The sequence below is a fragment of the Protopterus annectens genome, chromosome 17.part0 (genome assembly GCF_019279795.1).
Source record: "Protopterus annectens isolate FY-2018-M chromosome 17.part0, PAN1.0, whole genome shotgun sequence".
Classification (NCBI taxonomy): domain Eukaryota; kingdom Metazoa; phylum Chordata; order Ceratodontiformes; family Protopteridae; genus Protopterus; species Protopterus annectens.
The window spans coordinates 717,905,629-717,929,803 of NC_056751.1; positions in this window are offsets into that span (position 1 = coordinate 717,905,629).

Genomic DNA, 24,175 nt, shown 5'->3' on the forward strand with positions numbered 1-24,175 from the left:
CGTCTGACTTCGCTGCCACAGCCTGGTATGCTGGGAACTGCTGCTCCTACAAGTGTCCACCCTGCTTTACCTGCTTCCTCAGTATAATATTACACAACAATACACATGCTGGCACTATTTTTGCACATGTGCCATGGGCATACTGCAGGGCATCAAGACATGAATACAGACAGCAGAAGAATGCTTTCAGTAACCTGAACACTCACTGAATTAAGTTCCTTATTTGTGAGTAAGCACAAGTGTAACACCGGTCAGTTTGATTCTGTGGATTTCTTATGGGTGCTGTGTCAGGATTCAAGGGCATATCCAGCATCACCAACAAGATACCCCTGGGGAAATTACCCCTCACATGCCATTGGCACAGGTCACAGATGTGCCATATGTGATAGCTGTAATAACTACCTAGACAGCTTGCACACATTCATATAGACACAAACACACACATTGTTGATGATACCCTATGCATTACAGACTACCTAACTTTTGAAGGAGAAATTCTCTTTGTGGTTCTTGTACCTTCTTCCCGGTTCACTGGGTGGGGCATTTATTTTGATGTCATACAGTCAATGGCCTCCAGTACCTCATAGAAACGGGCTGTAATATACTAATCCCACATGGTGTTGGCTCTCTGCTGTAGGGTATTTTGAAACCACACACATGCTGAAGCATGGCATCAAGAAACTATAGGGTATTCTCAAGGCAGATGCCTGAGATAACCCCCACACTGTGTCCCTAAGTGGTTCCTGAAAGAGCCCAACCATGCTACTTCTCCAGCCCACCCTGTAAAGCTTGTTTTTATTTTATTTAACATTTGTTTACTGGAAAAGTCTGACTTGGAACAAGCTCATTTTCAGCAGAAACCTGGGGAGAAACACTCCACATGTATATCTTTATAACATGGGAGGAAACTAGAGCATTAGGAGGAAACCCACGGAAACAGGACATGCAGACTCCACACTGAAGGCATGCCAGCTAAGACTCAAACAAGTGAAACTCTTGCTATGAGGTGACAACACAAACCACTGCACCACTGCCTCAACTAGGTTGATTTTTCCTTAATTCACATGAACCCTGTGTGTGCTCACTCATTGTACAAATTTGCTTAGTATGATGTGGGAAAGTTTTCTGAATCCCAGCCAATGTATTGCATAATAATGTATTAAGAGAGAGAATGTGAGATAGAATAATGATATATGGTTTTAGACCCTAAGATAGTAGTTATTACTTTTCATACAAATAAAATTAGGAAAATAATTTGTTCAAAAATATTTGATACAGAGTTTTTGAATAAGGAAGGAATCATCCATGTTTTCAGAAGTGGTGATAAGATCACATGAACATACAATTTTTTATATGATGAATGAAGAACATGGCGAGTGGCTTATTAAGGTAAGATGGAATATGAATTCTTACTAAGGCAAGAGAAAATGGGCTGCATTCATAAAGGTACCTCAATGTATACACAGCCGTGTAAATTTCTCTGTTCCTTTTTGCTATACAGCAAGCACCCTTGCATGGTGCTGCATGGTCCTCCAACATGAAGATGTGCAGCACTATGAAGGGCTGGCCCCGCAGCCATGCTGAATGCTAATGAGGCATTCCATGGGGAGGTATAAGCTAATTAGTCATGTGCTGTCTCCCTGGAACTGACTCTAGGAGGCCATCGACAAGGTCAAGTGATACAGGAAAGTGCTCAGCCATGTAGAGCAGCACTGCCAGCCCCAACACGTCACAGTAACAAACACAGCCAAAAGGGGGAGTTTAGCTCCTAAACATACATGCGGTGGAGGTACCACTAGATAACAAAGTGTAATTTAAAAGTGCCATAAAGGCACTGCATCAAAACAGAGATCGGGGGTTGGGGGAACCACTGGACACAAGATATTAATGTTTAAAGTGCCATCACAATATCAGCATTACTATGGGGATTGGGGGTTGGGTTAACCAGTAGACCACTGGAAATACTTTAAGTGCAATGACAACACCTATGTGACCATGGCGATCAGGGGGTGGGGGAATCATTAGACCACTGGAAATACTTTAAGTACTATGATGGCACTAATGTTATTATGAAGATTAGGGGTGGAAGAAACCACTGGACTTCAGGGAGGTAATGCCATACCAGCACCAATGTCGTAACAGGGATCAGATGGTGGGGAGATACAGTAGACACCAGGGATAATTTTCAAAAGTGTTGTACTGACACATCCATCATAATTGGTATTATGAAGTGGGTGGATACACTAGCCCACCAGGGCCTAATATGTACATGCAGTAATGGATTAAAAGTATGATGGGAGTTGGAGGAACTACTGAGGATAGGGATAGGTACAGGGACTGTGGTGTGTTTGTATTTGCATATTTATTTATTTATTTATTTATTTAACATTTGTTGACCGGGAAAGTCTGACTAGGTTCCACAGATCCTGTTTTCAGCGGAGGCCCAGGGAGAAATGCTCCAGAAGCATGTCTTTAGCATATACATGTGTGAATGCAGCAGTAGTAACCTCCTGCCTACCTGAGCAGGATGAGCAGATCAGCCATGATCTGCACATATTGACATATTGATAGTAACTGCAATTCAGGAAACATGGAAATTATCCAAGAATGAGGTCTTACTAGCAACACAACTAGCATGTTTCTGCATTGCAAATGGGCATGTCACATAGGAAGGCCCTTTAATTCCTGGGATTCTGTTCAGACTTTGCCTCTGCTGCACGCTGATCATGATCCTCCTTCTGGCAAACTATCTCCATTAATGGGGCAAGAATTGACTGGAATGGACCACTGTTAATACTGCAATAGCATAGTGGTTAGAGCATGCGCTTTGTATGGAATCAGTCAGGGTTCTAGCCCCACTGCAGCCAATTCTATTTCCTAGTACCTACCTATGAACCCATAACTTTCTTGGGTGGCATAAGTGAGGGGACATTGTTGGCTAGGCTTACTTAGGCCCTTGGGTACCTATTTATGAACCTATTAAGGCAGCCATCAGGGGTGGTTCATTTTTTTTTGACATCCTTGCGCATACTCAGCTTAGAGTAAGAGATGGAGATGTAGAATGGGTTATGAAAAATATAGCACTCTCTTCTACTAGGGATATTTCCCTCTTGCAAAATTAACTCATATTCGAAGCATATCCTGTGTTTCCTAGGTCTTCACCAGAGAAATCACAGCTACTCAATGTGCTTCTGAGTGCATATAATCCTTCTAACTTCTGAAAGTGATGAACAAGCAATGCCCCCCCCCCAACTCCTCCCTGTGTTGCTCAACCAGTCCTGGGACTGATAATTAAACATCAGTCTCCTGAGTCACAGTCAGGGCTCCATTACTTCTGGACCATGAAGCTAGTCTGAAAGAAAGACTCTTACTGGTGAAAGATGAAAGTGAATGAGTTTCATGATATAATGAAAGAAAAATACAGTGGTGCCCAAGTGGAATGGAACATTTACATACTGAATGAAGAAAAAATGAAAAGCTGGATATAGAAATAGCATTTTTAGTTAATGAAAAAACAAGATAAAAATCCATTATTATGAGTTTTAGTTCAGGAATGAAATATGATATCCAGATTGGTTGTGTAGCAGAAGGAAATGGAAAAAAATGATATTGTAAGACAGGTAAATGAATTTCTGTTATGATTATAAATTACTTTTTCTGAACTATGTATGTAACATTTATTTGAAATGTATACTATGGATTTATGCTGTTTTTTCTATACTATGTACCTATATTTTTCAGGAGCTTTTCTCCCCAGGACTCCATTGAAAATGGGCTCCTTGTAGCTCAATGGACTATCCTGGAAAACAAACTGCAGATAAAATAAAATAAAATAAATTATATAAATGTAGGGACGAGTATTATGAGAGGCAATGATAAGTCAAAAAATAGATAAATAAATAATGAATGGAATAGCATTCCAGAAGCAATCAGACTTATACCCTGCTACTATTCCTTCAAGTCTAGGATGAAAGAACATCTAACCAATAATTGGATCTGCCCATGCTCCATGCCATCTTGGCACTCTTTTCTATTCCCTTCTTCTCCCCTCTTAATAGACTTTCTCTTGATATAGCCTACTTCCTGCTTTACCTACTTCCTAGCCTCACCTCTCTTTAATTCCTTAATATTCTAATGTCCTTTCTTTATATTCATACACTAACCTTTATCTATCCTAGAATTTGACTGAAATTTACTATCTAGTTCTCTTGCCAGAAAAAGTATATGACTTTTATGACCTATTACTTATTCTATTATATATTTTTCATGTATCATTATGTAACATGCACCTTAGGAACTCTCTTCTATCTTGTATATAATGTATGGTCAGCTTTATTGCCTGCCTTTATATTTTACTTATTTTTCTTTTATTGTATTTTACATATTGTACTACTTTGTTATTGTCTTAATATTTGTAACAATTGTTGAAATTTTTAATTCTGTTTAATGTGCACTGTGGAGCTTTTCTCCCTGGGTATCTGCTGAAAATGGGTTCATACCCATTCGGACTTTCCAAGTAAAATAAATGTCAAATAAATAAATAAATAAAATGAGCAATCATGTTAGATGCTAATATTGCATGAACAGACTTTAACGTGTTTTAGATATAATTAAGAAAGCTACTGCTCTGGGTACTTTGCTTTACCTGCATCTTTTACAATACATTTTATGAAATTCAGCTTTGTGTGTGTGTGTGTGTGTGTGTGTGTGTGTGTGTGTGTGTGTGTGTGTGTGTGTGTGTGTGTGTGTGTGTGTGTGCGTGTGCGTGTGTGTGTGTTTTAAATACTATAGTAGTTGAGGGAAATAATTTTGTGTAAGTTACGCAAGTGTGGCTTTTTTGTACAACACTAAAACAGCACAGACACATAAAACTTACCCCCAGATTCTCTATGCCTTGCATGGCGTGCAGGATTAGTGCAGGAGCTCCAGCAGGCAATATGTCTGCCGTGCGATCCAGGAACAGCCTGCAGGGGCATGCACGAGTGTTCTCTCACTAGTCCTGCACGGACTAAGCCCCTGTATGAAAATCACCCTATTTTCAGGAGAAATCCATGCAAATGAGGTGAATTTGCACTCCAGGAAGCTTGCAACTGGCCGTGCAGGACTAGTGCAATCTACAGAAATGTACTCGGTTAGTAACCGAGTACATTTCTACAAAATCCAAAACGGAGACATGACAGCTACAAATAAAGGCTGCCTATCTATCGGGAAGCATGCCAATGGCCAAGTATAAGGCCATTGGCATTGCAAGCAACATAAAAATTACAAAAATCAACTTTTTTTTTTTTAGCCAATCTCGGCTGTTTAAGCATAGGGCAGAGGCACGCAAATGGGATCGGGGAAAATAACAAAATAAACCTAAAATAAGCATTCTAATTAAAATCACTATTCTGCCATGCAAGTCAGTGGCAGGCAGAAGACACCATGGCCAGTGAGTAGTGGTTGCTAAGGGGGGGAGGCTCAGTGTGAGACATGTAACTATTCATTAGCAGGCAATCCTATGCAAATGAGGGTAATGATAGTGAATCCCAGTTTTCCCCAGCATGCTAGTCAGGTCCCAATGGTGTAAGAGCAGGAATATCTTGGTGCAAGCCTAGGAGTTAGTTGACATCATGGGGGGACTGTCATGCATACTGTAAGTGGATTGGAACCCTGTGGCTCAGGTTTGCTCCTAGCTAAGCACAGCTAAGCAAGGGGTTGTGTCTGACTCTGCCTAGCACTCTGTACACTGCCTAAGCAGGTGTGCATGCTGCACACTGGCTTTTAAAGGTATAAAAAAAAGTTAAATCAGGAAATAGCAGCTCTGTGCACATTTGAGCACTCTATTTGTGAGGCGTGCCCCTGGGCTTAAACAGGAAGGCAATGGGAAGGGAAAACAGCAGTAGGAAGGTAATATAGGAGAACTAGCATAGCTGGCAGGCGAAATGTATCAGAATCAGCCAATTACACAGGCAGCAGACCAGCCCAGCCCAGAACACTACTATAAACTATGCAAACACCTTCTCCTCTGATTTTTCCCACACTCTACACCACCGGTGTAAACAAGTGGGGAACTTTTTACACTCACAACAGCAAAATGATAGGGGCTGCAATAACTATCATACAACAACTTGTGGAAGAGGCTGAGGGTGGTGAGGATGTGAATGCTGTTGACCTACCCTCAGTGAGAAGATGGAGAAGAGTGTACAGACCCAGGGTAACTTACCAGGGGCTACATGAGCTGAAGATAGTGGAGCACTATAGGGTGGACAGGGACCTCCTACAGCAAATTGTTGAGTTGTGCCGGCCACGCCTCACACACAGAACTAACAGAGGGGAACCCATCCCAGTGGATGCCAAGGTATGTATACGCCTAAGAATACTAGCCACAGGTACCTTCCAAAGACCAACTGGGGATATGATGGAGATCTCACAGGCATCAGCATCCGGGGTACTCCACCACTTCCTGGATGCCATGTTAGTACATGTTGGTGAGCACGTATATTTTCCCAACACCCGTGAGGCGTTAGCCAGCAATATGCAACTGTTCCACCAAACAGCAAAATACTCTGAGGTAATGGGTGCTATAGACTAGACTCACATATGCATCAAAGCACCACCCAGTGATGTAGGATCTACATAAACCACAAGGGCTTCCCCTCCATCAACTGCCAGGTCATGTGCGATGCCCAGGACATAATAATGAATGTGTGTGCTGGCTGCCCTGGAAGCTATCACGATTCCCACATTTGGCATCTGATGCAGCTGTACCAGAGATTTGCCAATGGGAACATCCCTCACAGTCACCTAGTGGGGGATGCTGGATACACACTGGGGCTGTGGCTGATGATACCCATCAGAAATGCACACACACCCGAATAAAAGGTTTCACCTCATTGCCTCAAAAGGTGCACACCTCATCACAAAAGGTTTCTCATCCAGAAAAAAAGAGGTCATTGTTCCCCTCTACTCATCACTCATTAGACCCATTATAGAGTACAATGCCCCTTTTGGTATGTACCTCACAAGACATCTACAACAACTGGAAAGGCTGCAGAAATACCTCACAAAGAGGATTTCTGGCCTCAAACAGAAGCCCTATGCAGACCGTCTCAAAAAACTCCAGCTTTACTCCATCGCATATCGCCTACTCAGAGGTGATCTCTGCCTAACATACAAAGCTATGTCAAACCCAGAGCTGTTAGACATACTCCACTTAAAGAAATCCCAATCCCTCCGAGTTACATGCTCTAGGGACCATAACCTTGTCACCACAATAAACAGAACATGCCGGAGGGATAGAATCCTGTCCCAGAGACTTCCCATACTCTGGAATAAACTACCTATCTATATCAAACAAAGCTCATCATTAGCACTCTTCAAGAAAAATCTTGATGATTGGATGGGAAATAAGAAATTCAGCCCAGGTATCACCTCTGTGGCTCTGCTCAACAGTGGCACAGGAAAATAATTTTCTTGGGTGGCAAAAGCCAGGGTACCTTTTTGGCTAGGCTTGTATAGGCCCCAGGGCCGATAGCCTAGTACCTACCTATGAACCTATGAACCTAAGATAGAAATTAGCCCAAAATGGCCAATAAACTACTAATTTCTGGTCTAAAACCACTCCTCTAGAGACAGATAGGCTGCTTAAGGCTCCCTCTCTCACAGTGAACAGAGAAACTTCCTTCTCCCCCCATCACCTCCTACCCCACCCAAAGAAATACCTGAAACCACCCCCCTCACAAGTCATTACAAGGGAACAGGCCCTTACTGAGCTTACTAAAAAAAGACAGTCTCTGTGGGTCCCAACATTCCAGGATGCTTCTTAAATAGCTTAAAGAGACTCTATCAGGACCACTTAAAACCCTATCAAAACCACTTAAAAGAAATCCCAATCCCTCCGAGCTACACGCTCTAGGGACCTAAACCTTGTCATCACAATAAACAGGACATGCTGAAGGGATAGATTCCTGTCCCAAAGACTTCCCATACTCTGGAACAGGCTACCCATCTATGTCAAGCAAAATTCTTCATTAGCACTCTTCAATAAAAATCTTGATAAGTGGATGGGAAATAGGAAATACACCCCGGGGATCACTTCTGTGTCTCAGCTTGACAGTTGCACAGGAAAATAACTTTCTTGGGTGGCATAAGCCAGGGAACTTTGTTGGCTAGGCTTACGTAGGCTCTTGGGCCGATTGCCTAGTACCTACCTATGAACCTATGAACAAGAACTCCATAATGAGGCATACACACAGACCAGAATTATAGTAGAGCATGTGTTCAGGATGCTCAAGTCACTATTCTGGTGCCTGGACACATCTGGTAGATCCTTGCAGTACTCACCAGCTACATGTACCCAAATTGTCCTCGTATTTTCCATGCTACACAATATGATCCTGTGGAAACAGCTGCAGCAGGAACAGCACGGGGCATGGCCACACAGCCCCCCACCATTGCCAAGGCCTGCACAGGCACAGAGTGACTCAGAGGAGGAACAACCTGAGCCTGCCCCAGGAGGCAGAAGGAGGCATGCCCAATATGCCCTGGCCTTGGCAAAGAGGCAACGCATAGCACATACAATGACACAGGAGGGACCCAGGGAATAGCACCTCTCTCTGACTCTCACATACAGTAAAAGGGATGCCAAACATGACACTACCTGTGCTCAACCATGGGTAGGGAGGGTGCTATGTGCATCCAACATAGACAGCCCTGCAGCACCACCCTCAATACTGGGACACCCACAAGGTAAGTGACTCACACATGCCAGTCAGGGGGGGGTTAACATACCCAACAACAGTCACAGCCAGCAGGACAGGTGTAAATAAACACAAACAGAGGCTGTGCTATGACCTCTGAATGATGCCTATGGGAACCCCCCCAGGCCTACACAGACAGACTACAGCAGGTCAGGCAGTGGGATGTTAGTTCTGAAGGGTAGAAAGTCAGAAACTAATATGCAGGTAAATCAAAGCTAAGATCTGTAGTTCACTGGTATGCCTGTAGTCAGCATGATAGGTAAGATTACAGAATGAAATGGAGTACCTGACATACCAGTACAGTCATAGCAAATGTGTACAAGTGTCAAGTGTGCCCCCCCCATCCTACGTGGTAATGTAATAACAGTCAGGTGTGCCCCCCCAATCCCGTGTAGAAATGTAAAAATAGTCAGGTGTGCCCCACCATCCTATGTAGAAATATAGTAACAGTCAATGCCAAATGATTGACGGATACCCCATAGAAATAGTATGCTATCCGTAGGTGTACAACACAAAGGTCAGCACTGCAGTACAAACTACCTGGACTCGATCCACACATTCAATATAGATGGGCATACTAGACATGCTCACACACTTGGAGAAATGAAGGCAATGTCAGTCAACAACATACTGAAAGGTCATACTGGGCATGTTCCCACACTTAAACACATGAAGGCCATGTCTGCAAATACCAGTGGACCAGACATATCTGGCAATTGCAGATTTTAGAGCAGACAGTCCTCAGTATGCACCACACATGCTTTGCACACACAGTGAATAGGAATACAGACATATATCTAAGGACAACAAACTATAGTAAGTCAATGGTAGACATACATAGATGTGTGGAAGAGGGTGACTGTGACAAGGAGCCATCCAGGCCTGTCCTACCCAGCACACAGCCAAAGGGCCACAACCACATGAGGTTCAGATGTCACTCACTGTAGATACTAGCCACCGGTATCTGTCAAGATTAAAGACTATGTGGTGCACTGCTAGCTGTGCAACATGACTGTACAAGGAAGTAGTCATCTAGCAGCTGTATACCGTACCGTGAAATATGACCCTGTGTGTGCCTGCATGTGGTGTGTCAACCTCTAGATGAATGGGTTATGGCCCATGCACACACACTGCCTTCCCCCTAGCCCTACTATGACAAGCCTGCTGAGGTCATCCACTGTGAAATACACCTTTGGGAGAGATGTAGCCCAGTAATCTCCATGGTGCATCCCATAACTGCATACTACTGTAGTGTGATAAACTAGTTAGGTAGGAGTTCCAATCCCAGACATGGCAACTGTGTGTGAGTGTGTGTTTGTGTGTGTGTCTGTCTCTATCTGTCTGTGTAGAGAGCAATGCTTTTTAGGGTAGCCACACTCTCTACAACTCTACAACTCCCAGACATGACATATGTGTGTGTGTGTGTGTGTGTGTGTGTGTGTGTGTGTGTGTGTGTGTGTGTGTGTGTGTGTGTGTGTGTGTGTCTGTGTGCATCTGTCTGTCTGTGTGGAGAGCAATGCTTTGTAGGGTAGTCACACTCCCTACAACTCAAATGCTCTACTTTGCAAGGCTGCTGATGTCATCCACCTAGAAATACACCTCAGGGAAGGTTGTAGCCCAGTAATTTCCATAGCACGTCCTATAACTGCATACTGCTGTAGTGTGATAAATCAGTTAGGTAGGAGTTCTAATCCCAGATGTGGCAAGAGTGTGTGCATGTCTGTCTGAGTAGAGAGCAATGCTTTTTAGGGTAGTCACACCCCCTACAATTCAAATGTTCTTCTTTGGCAAGGCTGCTGATGTCATCTACCTAGGAATACACCTCTCGGAATGTTGTAGCCCAGTAATCTCCATAGCGCATCCTATAACTGCGTACAGCTGTAGTGTGATAGAATAGTTAGGTAGGAGTTCTACTCACAGATGTAACAATTGTGTGTGGGTGTGTGTGTGTGTGTGTGTGTGTGTGTGTGTGTGTGTGTGTGTGTGTGTGTGTGTGTGTGTAGAGAGCAATGCATTTTAAGCTAGTCAAACTCACTACAATTCAAATGCCCTGTATTCGCAATCCTGCTGATGTCATTCACTGTGAAATACACCTTTGGGGTAGGAGAACTCTAGTAATCTCCGTGGTGCATCCTATACCGGCATATATGCCTGTGTGTGTGTAGTGGGTTTTGCAAACTTCTTATATGGTGGGCCAAGTATACATCACAATGTCCACCATACAAGGCTAACAGATATGAAATAGCCAAGAGGCTGTGGTGCAAATCCATACCCCTAAATGTGACATCAATGCCAGCTGAACAACTTTAGCAACCCTTGTATTACCCAGAGTGAACTCTCAACCCATGTCTCATACACGCACACACTTGCCTAGGCAACAGCCAAACAGCCACTATGTTGGTAGTACCCTGCATATTGCCCACAGATAGTAACCATGGTGTGATTGCAGTGGGTTAGAGAGGGCATGGCACCCTGCCCATCAGTCTAATAAGCATGTACATGCCGACAGTGCACCTCCCCCATGTTCCCCCCTGGACACCTGCAACACTGGTGCCATCAAATGTGACCCACAAAGGACATAACATGCCTGAAACACATGCCCTGTATGGACAGATGCCACTGTCACCAGGGCATACTGGTATCATGGTATCAATGTAGGTGCAGGGCCAACCTGCTGTCCATGAACAGTTCCTGACACATGAGGCCAGGACTGGCACATCTGATGATAACGATCTGTGTACACAACATGGGCCAGACACCCCAGGTACAGTTCCACATGTCACTGTATATGCATGTGGGAGGTGTGCACATCTCAGACACTGTCCATATCATGGACAAAGGAACACATACATGGCAAGCAATGCACAGCATTGGCCACACGCAATAGTCACCCATGTGACTGGATGGTGAATACAATACCCACCTGTGTGGGCAACTCCAGACACTACACCCCTGAGCCACAATGCAGACTATTATCATGTGGCCTGATGCCAAGGTACACCCATCACCTAGCCTTGTATAGCCATCTGGCACCCTCAACTACAACACACCCGTGAAGCAGTGCACAAATGCATGTCAGTACTGGCACCCATGTCTGTGCGTGTGGTTCATGATGCGTATGACCACATTTATACTCAATACAACCCCCATTGGCATACTGAAGCATGCTGTCTGATGTCAGATACCTCCACATACCCTTTGCACATATAACCTCCGTATTACCCCTGTGGTGCATGTGATACCTGCACAGTACTGTGTTGTGGCAATCCCACTAGTGATGAGTTATATTCCTGGCCCTGCCAAGTGTGGCAATGTGTGTGCATCCCTGTGAGAGTTTGGCTGTGTTGACGCTGGCACCTGTTCATGTGGGCAGGCATTTGTACTACACCTACCACATAGCTACCATATGCCTGTTGCAGATGTCACTCACCATCACATATATGTTCTGAGGGCTCCCCAACATGTAACCTATGTGGCACATCCAATAACTACATGGACATGTGATAGCACTACATAATCATCAGGGGTTTGATACCCTGTACTGGTAAGTGTGTGACACAAACATGTGTACCCCTCCCTGGTTTTATGTGCCTCTGTTTGCATCTTCCCTCTCTGGTGGATGTGGAGACTTATACCTGCTTTGTTTAGACAGTAGCATGTGTATTTTAAGTGATGCACAGGATCAGCTGATGGTATCTGCATGAATTGCTGCCCTCTTCTAGCTGATTGCATGTGGAACAGCTGTGGTAACATTCCCATATCCAGTTGCATGCAAACACACACCAATATCTAGGAACATCATGTTGGTGTTGAGCCTTTCATTCACTGTGAGCAGGAACTCAATCAGTTGTTTGGCAAACAGCATCTCAGATGGATTGGGGTTTACCTCTAACAACATACATTGTGGAAACAGGCCAACACACAGGAGGTGGATGTGCCTGACCTGACTACAGACTGTAAGTGCTGCTATACTGCATTTGGAATAATGTTGGTTTAACAGGGTGTGTGTGGATATGGCTGTCCTACATGTTTCCATACCTGCCATGTCAGTGCTATGTTTATGAGGGAACACTCATCTGTAGGGCCATCTGCAGTATGGCCAGTGTGTGGTGCCTTTTGTTTCAGGCGTTACCCAAAGAGCACCTATCTGTGAACTGCAGAAGGTAGTGTGAGGATTGCAGTCTGTAGATGGTGACAGCCGTGAGAGTTACTGACTTCATAACCCTGATAGGACATATGGTGAAACACACCCTGTTACAACAGTAAATGTATGAGGTTATCACTGCAATATGTCAATATTGGCCCTGTGTATGTGCCTCCAGCCACAACCCTGACAACCTTTGTACATATATCATGCAGTAAGTGGTGCATATGTACTGTACACCATAATTACTAACATCATATCTGATAACAAGCCAGTGAGATATCAGACTGCTACACATGTAATGTATAGTAGGGGGTATATTTGATGACATAACCTGGACATTCTGTGGTTGTGTGTACAGTACTAAGGCCTGTGTACTTATGGTGATTGTCGGCAGTGTGTGTATTGTAAATATATACCTTAGCCTGTGTACAGACTGTGGTAGATGTCATTGTTCTTGGTCCTGTTCTATCTCATGTTACATGCTGCTCCACTGTATGTTACCCTATTGGCTTACATGTTTGTAGGGCCAAACACACACAAGTCCCATACCACAGACAGGCATCGAGCCACACTATGTAGTGGCCCAGTATATGCAGGGTTAGTGTGTGAGTGGCACAGATGAGGATGGTGTTGAACAGATAGTCCATATACTGTAATAGTACGCTAGCTTACCATATGTGGCTGTGTTTACACTGGTTGTGGTTATGCACTTTCACACAGGTGCCTGTTACTCTGTGTTGTGACATGCCTGTAGAGCCTGCTATATATGCAGGTACATGTGTATTCCCCCGTAGGAAATGTAGGCCAGTGTTGAGCCAGTCTACCTGTAGCCTGCACAGTGCTTTATTACATGCCTAGCAGCTTAGTGTACTTACCCAGTGAGATGTCATGTCCAGATACTTGCCAGATGTACTGCTGCTGGGCCTAACTTAGCCTTAGGAATAGTGGCTGTTCCATATTGTGTACACCTTCTACATATGTATCTTACTGTACATACCTCTGCGTGTGTATGTGTAGTCACATGTATATATATATATATATATATATATATATATATATATATATCTGTATCTGCATATGTGTGTCTGTGTATATGTATCCTGGGGATGTTGATAGCTTCCACATTGTACATTTCATATGGGAGCCAGATTGTACTGCATGATATGTTACCAATACCAGCCTGACATCATACAGGTGGGATGTAGTACTGTTAACATCTTATGCCCATGTCGTGTCAGATCCTGGTTATGGGATCTGCAACACTCAGTAGTGTATTGCAGGGCAGACGTGTTTGGCTGTGGGGGGGTATACCTATTTGTACAAGACGTATATTGTTTGGGGCCTCTCAACCCCATTAACTGTGCATGTGGACATATATGTTTTAGTTATTTTCCCACTATTATTTACAGATGTATGTCCATATACACCTAAATAGGTGTGTATATATATATATATATATATATATATATATATATATATATATATATATATATATATATATATATATATATATATATATAGCTATGTCCGTATATACCTACACAGATATATATCTCCTTACATATGTGTAACTTGCTGTGTATATTTAGGTGTAGACATATATATCTATAGATGGCATTTGCATGTATATATGTTCATATATATTTATATATATGTATATTATATATATATATATATATATATATATATATATATACATATATAGATATGTTGTATCTGTTTAGATATTAAGATATTCACACACACACACATACATCTAAATGTTGGAATACATTCTCTGTACTGTTGAATGACTGAGGTGGATGATATGTTTTTGAAAACATCAAGGTTATGCATATCTGACATAGCTTAGTGGTAAATCACTTTGGCTATGGTGTGAGGGGCCCTGGGTTTGAGCCTTGCAGAGGCTGTTTATTTTATTGTTTGGCAGAACACAGGCCGTTGGATACAGAGTGATTAAGGCACTTTAAAGCAGTTTTAAGCGGGTTTGTGTGGGTTTGCACAGAGGTAAGCACTGCTAACTTCCGGTTACAGTTTCTTATACTCAGCTTCTAAATTGCTTAACCTGTGTAAGCATTGTTTGCCCCTGCGCAAACAGGCTTAAATCCACTTACTGCTGCTTAAAAGTGCTTACTCCCACTTATCCCCGTGTTAATTTCTTTAAAAGAAAAGAAAAAGGGGTTGATTGGAAAGTGGTAAAAAAAGGGGCACAAAGAGGGAAAGACAGTAGGGTAAATAGCAAGGGATGTGCAAGAAGGGTGTAGGGAGGTCCATAGCTGCCCATTTCTTCTACAGCAACAGCTGTGCATATACACTGAATTTGGAGGTAAATTTGGATGCTCAAATCCCTGGGAGGGGGTGAGGACAACAAAAATAAGTTGTGATGCCAATTAGACCGGATTACATGTGTCCAGTGGACACTTGTGCAAAATGGCCAGCTATGTATGGGGCAAGATTTTTTTGTGGGAACAGATTGTCCTTTTTTTTCAGATGAGAGTGGGATGTTGGGGAGGGGTAGTAGGTATATTTGGGGAGGTAGGTTGAGTAGGTTAACAGACAAGACAAACAAGACACATACAGGGGCAGTATATGACATGTGGGGGGTAAACACCTTGATGGGGAGGGGTGTTGTGAAATCAAAAACCCACAAGCCCCTAGTGGAAACAGTGGGACTGAGGTTCCCACCCATGGGCAGTCACCACTGTACCTTCACAGCCCCAAAGGTGGCTGTGCTGGGGGCTGAGTCGCAGAGCCAGGCTGACTCTCTAATCGTGACATGCGGCCCTCAAGCTGGCGTAGAAGATCACCAAACTGCTGGTTGATCTCTCTACGCACCATGACCCTGACCTGGCTATGGGTGACAGGTGTCTGTCCAGGCCTACTCACAGGGGAGGGTGAGCCCCATCCCCTGAGGCAGTTCCACCCAAAGGTGGTGCAGGACCAATGAACAGGGAGGTCCTGAGTTGGGCACCAGACATGATGATGCCTGGTGCCACAGCCAGCTGAGGTGGGACAGGTGGGTCCGCTGGGACCGGCCTTCCCAAGCGTGTTATAGTGTTTAGATTTCATCATCTTATATGGGTTAGTAATAGTCAACACATTTCAAGGTTAGGTATAACAGCATGCATAGATATTCCCATTAACCCAGACACCAGATACGGAACAGTTGCATAGCAAACAGAACACATGCATATATGGGACCACAGTGGTAATAAGAACCACATGCAGGTACATTGATGGCACCATGCCACCAATGTTGGCATAATTGAATATAGCATGTGCATGGGAACCATTAAAATATTCATCAAACAATTGGACATTATCAGAACATATGTGTCAGTACATACCAGTTGGAGTGGGTATGTTGATTATTGTTGGAGATATGGTGGGAGGAGAGAAAGATGTCAATTAACTAGTATATTCCTGTAGTCCACATTGCTTTCCTGGTCAGTGCTGTTATCTGTACCGTACAAGTCTTACTACACTACCCTATAGCCTTAGTTTGGACAGTGACATGGCTGTCATCATCGTTACATATGAACTGGTTTTACCTGCAGTATACATCTCTTACCTGGTATACCTGTGGAGGGAATGTTCGTTAACACTAACTGTTTCTACACATACTCCCAGATTCCGGGTTGATGTTGTGCACATAGCTATCCAACTCTTTCTGCACAGACTCTGGCCATGTGTTGACCACATATCTAGAATATTGCCCTCTTCCACCTTTAGTGACCTGACACACACACATCCAAGCTTTCCTACACAGTTATTTTATGTAGCACAGTGTGGGTGACAGTGATCAGCGATACTTTATTATTCAGAGAAACTGCAACACTCACAATTCCCTACAATACCAGAGTGAACAGTACCAGTACAGGTTATAATGGTCTGTATTTCTCAGCAGTGTTCGTATCCGACATAACTGTGGGAGCAATGCTTGTTAGCACTACCTGACTGTTGCCAAAGTTCTGGATTACACATTAGTATTATGCACATACATCTCACTCTGTTACTGTACACACTCTGGTCACAGCTTGACAATATGGTAGTGTAGATAGGACATACTTGATATATTACTCTCCTAACAGTTTTGGGGGTTGCTACAATGACAGGTGTGTTCTCATAGATGTTTGACAATCACGTGTATTCCTTGTTTGCTGGCTAAACATCTGGGATCATCCCATAGACTTACCAGGGGGACAGGGGGACAGGCAGCAGATATGGGGTCATATACTGGACATTCTTGCCTCATCTGTACAGTTGTGGGGTATGATTCTGTATGCAGCCTAATTCCACTCCCAGGATTCAGACCATGGCTGTGTCTGCTACAACTTAAACATTGTCCATCACAGTTGTGTCTGCTATATAGATATTGCTGTATATCTCCTATCTGCTTTCTGTCTTATTAATCCCCTATGCTTTTGCATTCTGACCTTGTATTACAACACTCATACAGATTCCCTAGACAGGTATATGCTGCAGGACAGAATGGGCGACAATGATGTGTAATACCTTATTATTCACAGCAACTGCATCAGTCACAATGCCATACAATACCACTGTGAACAGTACCAGTACTGGGTATCATTCTTGAATTTCTGGGCAGTGTTGGTATCTGACAGACCTGTGGGAGGAATTTTTATTAGCAGTACCTGAATGTTCCCACGCACAGTACCAGATTCCACATTACTATTTTGCACATACATCTCACTCTGTTACTGTACACACTCTGACCACAGCTTGACAAGTTGGGGTGTAAATGCTTCTTAGTCACATTAGGTATTGGGGAGTTGCTAGTGTGCCAGCTTTGTTCTCATAGATGTGTGTCAATCATTTGTATTTCCTATTTGCTGCCTATACATCTGGGATCATCCTGTTGATTTCCCAGGGGGGCAGGTTGATAGGCTACAGATATGGGCCACTTTAATAGACATTCTGGACATATATGTACAGTTGTGGGGTATGATTCTGTATGCAGACTACTACCAGTGGCAGGATTCGAACCGTGGCTGTGTGTGCTAAAAAAACAACAGTTCACATCTCAGTTGCATGCGCAATTCGGTTTTTGTTGCCTGTATTTTCCCTGTTTACTGTCTATGTGTCTCTCAGTTGTACTAAATGGCCTCTGGGGATTACACCTGTCATATCCAGGCATTCCTACACATTCAATTTATGGTGCACGGTGTGGGTAACAGTGCTTAAAACAATAGTACTATTACATGATTGCAAATCTACATTACCATATGAGGCCAGGATATACACATGCAGTCCAGCACTTAGACCTGTTTTATCAGGCTATTACACTTTTAATGACATACAAACAATATGAGACTCTTCCTGCCATATTCTCTAGTGTATGCATTACGTGTCTTGAACAACACAGGTTTTATACAGGCAATTAATTTACTACTACTTTTATTTTTATTTCCTATAACAGTAAATGAATGAGTATTACTGACCTGCCTCGCAACCTCACTAGGTGACTAATGTGGGCCTCCTGGTTCGAGGCCCGCTCCATTGCAGCTGTGGGGGATATAAGAGGAATATTTAGCCATACCTATCCATGATATATCTGAGGTGGCAATTATTACACACATACTGGGGTGATACACATGACTGGAACATCCCCTGCCAGTCTAGCCTCTTGGAGCCACTCCTCCAAGATATCCCCCTTATGCTGCTTCAGGTCGGCATAGTGGTGCCTGACCTGCTCACCAGTTTGGGGTATGCCAGTGGCACTGTTGAGGTCATAGACGAGACGGTCCCAGGCCTCCGCCTTATACTGGGGAGCCCTGGTACTGGCCCTGCAGCAGTCTCTGATCATGGTCTTTGACAAGGAGTCCTGCCATGACCTTGGACTCCTGGATGCACCAGCACTGCGCCTGAAAGCACACACCTTCTCCCCTTACTGCTATGATGCCTGCAAGGGGAAGCTACAACCAGTTATGAGGTGTATTCCCATCTCTTGGGTTTAAGTAGGGCCAATTTCCCACACTTTTCCATGATTGGCCAATTTTGAAAAGGCTAAGCTATGGGCAAACCTGCTTACCTAAGATTGGCATTGTTTAAAGGGGTATACCACTGGGCACAATGAGTTAGCTGGTCTACACATTGCTTACACCTCCTGTGCTGACCTGTGCAATGTTTAGAGTTGCTTACATTAGACTTTGCATTATATTTTCTTTTTGGCATTGATTTCTTATTCATTATGGGCCGTTTTGGGCCATTTCCTATCTCTTTCTAACCCCCTGCTTTAAAGCCAGCTTTAGCGCACTTTTGCGCTTGTAATTCAAAGTTTGTCCTGTTTTTTGCATTTACCTGTTGAGGCTACACACTCAAGTACGCTAGCCTGTGTCACATATTTACTGCATTTTCCTGCTATTTGTTGAAAAAAAGAAAAACAAACAAAAAAATTATTATCCTTGTTTCCCGTCTTTCCCGACCTAGAGTAGTCCAAATACAGGCTTTGCTGTATTCTGGACTTTGGAAATTTCCTGTGTTGTCCATTTCCTTTCTTGGATAGAGGGAGGTTTCTTTGTTCACCAGTGGCAGTGGGGAACTTAGAGCAGCCTATCTATCCCTGGAGGAGTGTTCCCAGCACAAGAATCTGGTAGTCTATTGGCCATTTTGGACCAATTTCTAGCTCTTTCAAATCCCCCTGTATCAAACCCGCTTTGCGAGGTTTTTGTGCTTGTTACTACTCAGCCAAGCTCCTCGTGGTCCTGCAGAGTGGTGCTAGCAGCAGAGAGGCTAAAAGAGCAACTGCTAACCTGATAAAAGTGTTTTCCCTGCTACTACCTGGGCGACTGTCCGATCTAGCTAAACTGCAAATATTTCTGCTTCTTGAACTGTTTTAAACTGTCTAAAGTTGTTTTTGCACCTGCACTTTTAAAGTTTGTCCTGTTTGTTGCATTTACTTGTTGAGGCTACACACTCAAGTGCTAGCCTGTGTTACATATTTATTGCAATTTCCTGCTGTTTGTTGCAAAAAAAAAAGTTATCCTTGTTTCCCATCTTTCCTGACCTAGAGTAGTCCAAATACAGGCTTTGCTGTATTCTGGACTTTGGAAAGTTCCTGTGTTGCCATTTCCTTTCTTGGATAGAGGGAGGCTTCTTTGTTCACCAGTGGCAGTGGGGAGCTTGGAGCAGGCTATCTGTCCCTGGAGGAGTGTTCCCAGCACAGGAATCTGGTAGTCTGTTGGCTGTTTTGGGCCAATTTCTAGCTCTTTCAAGTCCGCCTGTATAAAACCAGCTGTAGTTGCTGCGTGATTTTGTGCATATCGCTTCATCGAAAGCACCGCTTATTTCGGTTTGAGCCTTGGAACTGATCTAGTTCTCATAATAAACACCCTATTCCTATGCTAAAGCCTAGCACTTGCTCACTAAAGCAATTATATAAGTCAGTACTAAAAAATTAAAAGCACTACACCCTCACAAACTCCCCTTGAGTAACTTGTTCCCCATTGGCCCTTTTTTCAATTATAAAGGAATTCCCAATACTATACTAGCATGTCCAAAGGTCAGTTGTCAATCTCCTCTCCGGTCCAGCTGGTGAACCTGGGAATCTTGAGGCAGTGTTACAACTGCCTAATGTACACAGACAACCCTCTCCTCCTCCCAACAAATTCCAACACATGTGAGAGATGCAACCATATAGCCAAACCGGAGGCTAAGCTCTCTCAACTCAGTACTGGCGTAACCAGTCAGGAGGAGAAGGAAACCACACTCACTACAATTCCAGTCTCACATAGACCTACCACGACAGCAAACCAAACACATAAACACACAAAACATACTTGAGGCTCTAAATAAAAATCTGCCTAAGCAGCAAAGACCTCCAAAGCAGACTCCCAAGCAACCGCTACCCCAAAACAAAACACATGCAACACATAGCTCACAAAGCCAGTGTGTCAACAGTCACAGCCCTTAAGGCTAAACAACACACCTGATACACTTGTAATAGGTGACTCTATCATCAGGCACACTGACGTCCCGCTCACCAGGCTGAACAAGGAGAAGGTCACGGTGAGCTGCCTATCGGGTGCTAGGATCCGCCACATAACACAAGCACTCAGGTCACTCCAAGGCAAGTACAAATATGACTCAGTCATTGTCCATGCTGGTGTGAATGACCTGAGACGTACCTCCCTGGACTACATGAAAAGAGACATAGAGGAGCTCTCTGGGCATGTAGCCCAGGCGTATGACCCTGACCTTGAGTAGCATCTTACCCTCACCAAGAATGATGCCACAGTATGAAGACAAGATTATCAATTTCAACAATTGGCTTAAGTATTGGTGTCATTCAAAATGGATCCAATGCCTGTCAGCCTGGGATGACATGCTCGACAAGCCACGATGCTTCGCTAGGGACGGCTTGCACCTGTCACCCCTGAGCTTTGGATATTGGCAAGGCTCTTACCCCATAGTGCCTTTTAGGCAAGGCTCAAAAGACAAACCCACCTCCATAGGTATCACAAGGGATAAGAAACTAAGAGTAATGCTACTCAACGCCAGAAGTCTAAACCTCAAGATGCATGCACTCGAAACTCTCCTTAGCATGGAGAACATTGATATCTGTGCAGTAACAGAAACCTGGTTCAAGGCTCTCAAGAGCACCCCAGCACTACCAGGTTATACCTCATACCATGCTTTTCGGCCCCAAAACTTGGACCGAACCACAAAAGGAGGGAGTATCAATATTCCAAAGATACCCACACCTCCAGGTTGGTGGCCCAAAAAGCACCATGGGTTGAAGATGTGCATTAACTTGCTGTGATAATGTCGATATCGGTATTCATAGAACACATGCATATATGGGACCACAGTGGTAATAAGAACCACATGCAGGTACATTGATGGCACCATGCCACCAATGTTGGCATAATTGAATATAGCATGTGCATGGGAACCATTAAAATATTCATCAAACAATTGGACATTATCAGAACATATGTGTCAGTACATACCAGTTGGAGTGGGTATATTGATTATTGTTGGAGATATGGTGGAAGGAGAGAAAGATGTCAATTAACTAGTATATTCCTGTAGTCCACATTACTTTCCTGGTCAGTGCTGTTATCTGTACCTTACAAGTCTTACTACACTGCCCTATAGCCTTAGTTTGGACAGTGACATGGCTGTCATCATCGTTACATATGAACTGGTTTTACCTGCAGTATACATCTCTTACCTGGTATACCTGTGGAGGGAATGTTCATTAACACTAACTGTTTCTACACATACTCCCAGATTCCGGGTTGATGTTGTGCACATAGCTATCCAACTCTTTCTGCACAGACTCTGGCCATGTGTTGACCACATATCTAGAATATTGCCCTCTTCCACCTTTAGTGACCTGACACACACACACATCCAAGCTTTTCTACACAGTTATTTTATGTAGCACAGTGTGGGTGACAGTGATCAGCGATACTTTATTATTCAGAGAAACTGCAACACTCACAATTCCCTACAATACCAGAGTGAACAGTACCAGTACAGGTTATAATGGTCTGAATTTCTCAGCAGTGTTTGTATCCGACATAATTGTGGGAGCAATGTTTGTTAGCACTACCTGACTGTTGCCAAAGTTCTGGATTACATATTAGTATTATGTACATACATCTCACTCTGTTACTGTACACACTCTGGTCACAGCTTGACAATATGGTAGTGTAGATAGGACATACTTGATATATTACTCTCCTAACAGTTTTGGGGGTTGCTACAATGACAGGTGTGTTCTCATAGATGTTTGACAATCACATGTATTCCTTGTTTGCTGGCTAAACATCTGGGATCATCCCATAGACTTTCGTTTTTTGTTGCCTGCATTTTCCCTGTTTACTGTCTATGTGTCTCTCAGTTGTACTAAATGGCCTCTGGGGATTACACCTGTCATATCCAGGCATTCATACACATTCAATTTATGGTGCATGGTGTGGGTAACAGTGCTTAAAACAATAGTACTATTATATGATTGCAAATCTACATTACCATATGAGGCCAGGATATACACATGCAGTCCAGCAGTTAGACCTGTTTTATCAGGCTATTACACTTTTAATGACATATAAACAATATGAGACTCTTCCTGCCATATTCTCTAGTGTATGCATTACGTGTCTTGAACAATACAGGTTTTATACAGGCAATTAATTTACTACTACTTTTATTTTTATTTCCTATGACAGTAAATGCATGAGTATTACTGACCTGCCTCGCAACCTCACTAGGTGACTAATGTGGGCCTCTGGTTCGAGGCCCGCTCCATTGCAGCTGTGGGGGACATAAGAGGAATATTTAGCCATACCTATCCATGATATACCTGAGGTGGCAATTATTACACACATACTGGGGTGATACACATGACTGGAACATCCCCTGCTGGTCTAGCCTCTTGGAGCCACTCCTCCAAGATATCCCCCTTATGCTGCTTCAGGTCAGCATAGTGGTGCTTGACCTGCTCACCAGTTTGGGGTATGCCAGTGGCACTGTTGAGGTCATAGACGAGACGGTCCCAGGCCTCCACCTTATATTGGGGAGCCCTGGTACTGGCCCTGCAGCAGTCTCTGATCATGGTCTTTGACAAGGAGTCCTGCCATGACCTTGGACTCCTGGATACACCAGCACTGCGCCTGAAAGTACACACCTTCTCCCCTTACTGCTATGGTGCCTGCAAGGGGAAGCTACAACCAGTTATGAGGTGTATTCCCATCTCTTGGGTTTAAGTAGGGCCGATTTCCCGCACTTTTCCATGACTGGCCAATTTTGAAAAGGCTAAGCTATGGGCAAACCTGCTTACCTAAGATTGGCATTGTTTAAAGGGGTATACCACTGGGCACAATGAGTTAGCTGGTCTACACATTGCTTACACCTCCTGTGCTGGCCTGTGCAATGCTTAGAGTTGCTTACATTAGACTTTGCATTATATTTTCTTTTTGGCATTGATTTCTTATTCATTACATCTTATTTATCTGCCTGGTATCCATGATTAATTTGTACGTACAGTCTATGGGGTCCTTGTGTTTTAATGGGGATTTCAACACTCTATTACAATTACACCTCACTTCTGGGTTTACTGCTGTACTCCAGTTCACATATTTATGTTATGTAGTGGGTTATGGAACATATGACTGTATATTGATTCCTTTCACAGGTTCAGTTTTGTTTTACTATGGTGAGGACTTGTTTGCTGATACCTCATTTTTCTGTGTTGGCTTTGTGGTTAACTATAAAGACCAAAAAATAACGTGCCCCAGTTTCTATGTAGGTAAAACTA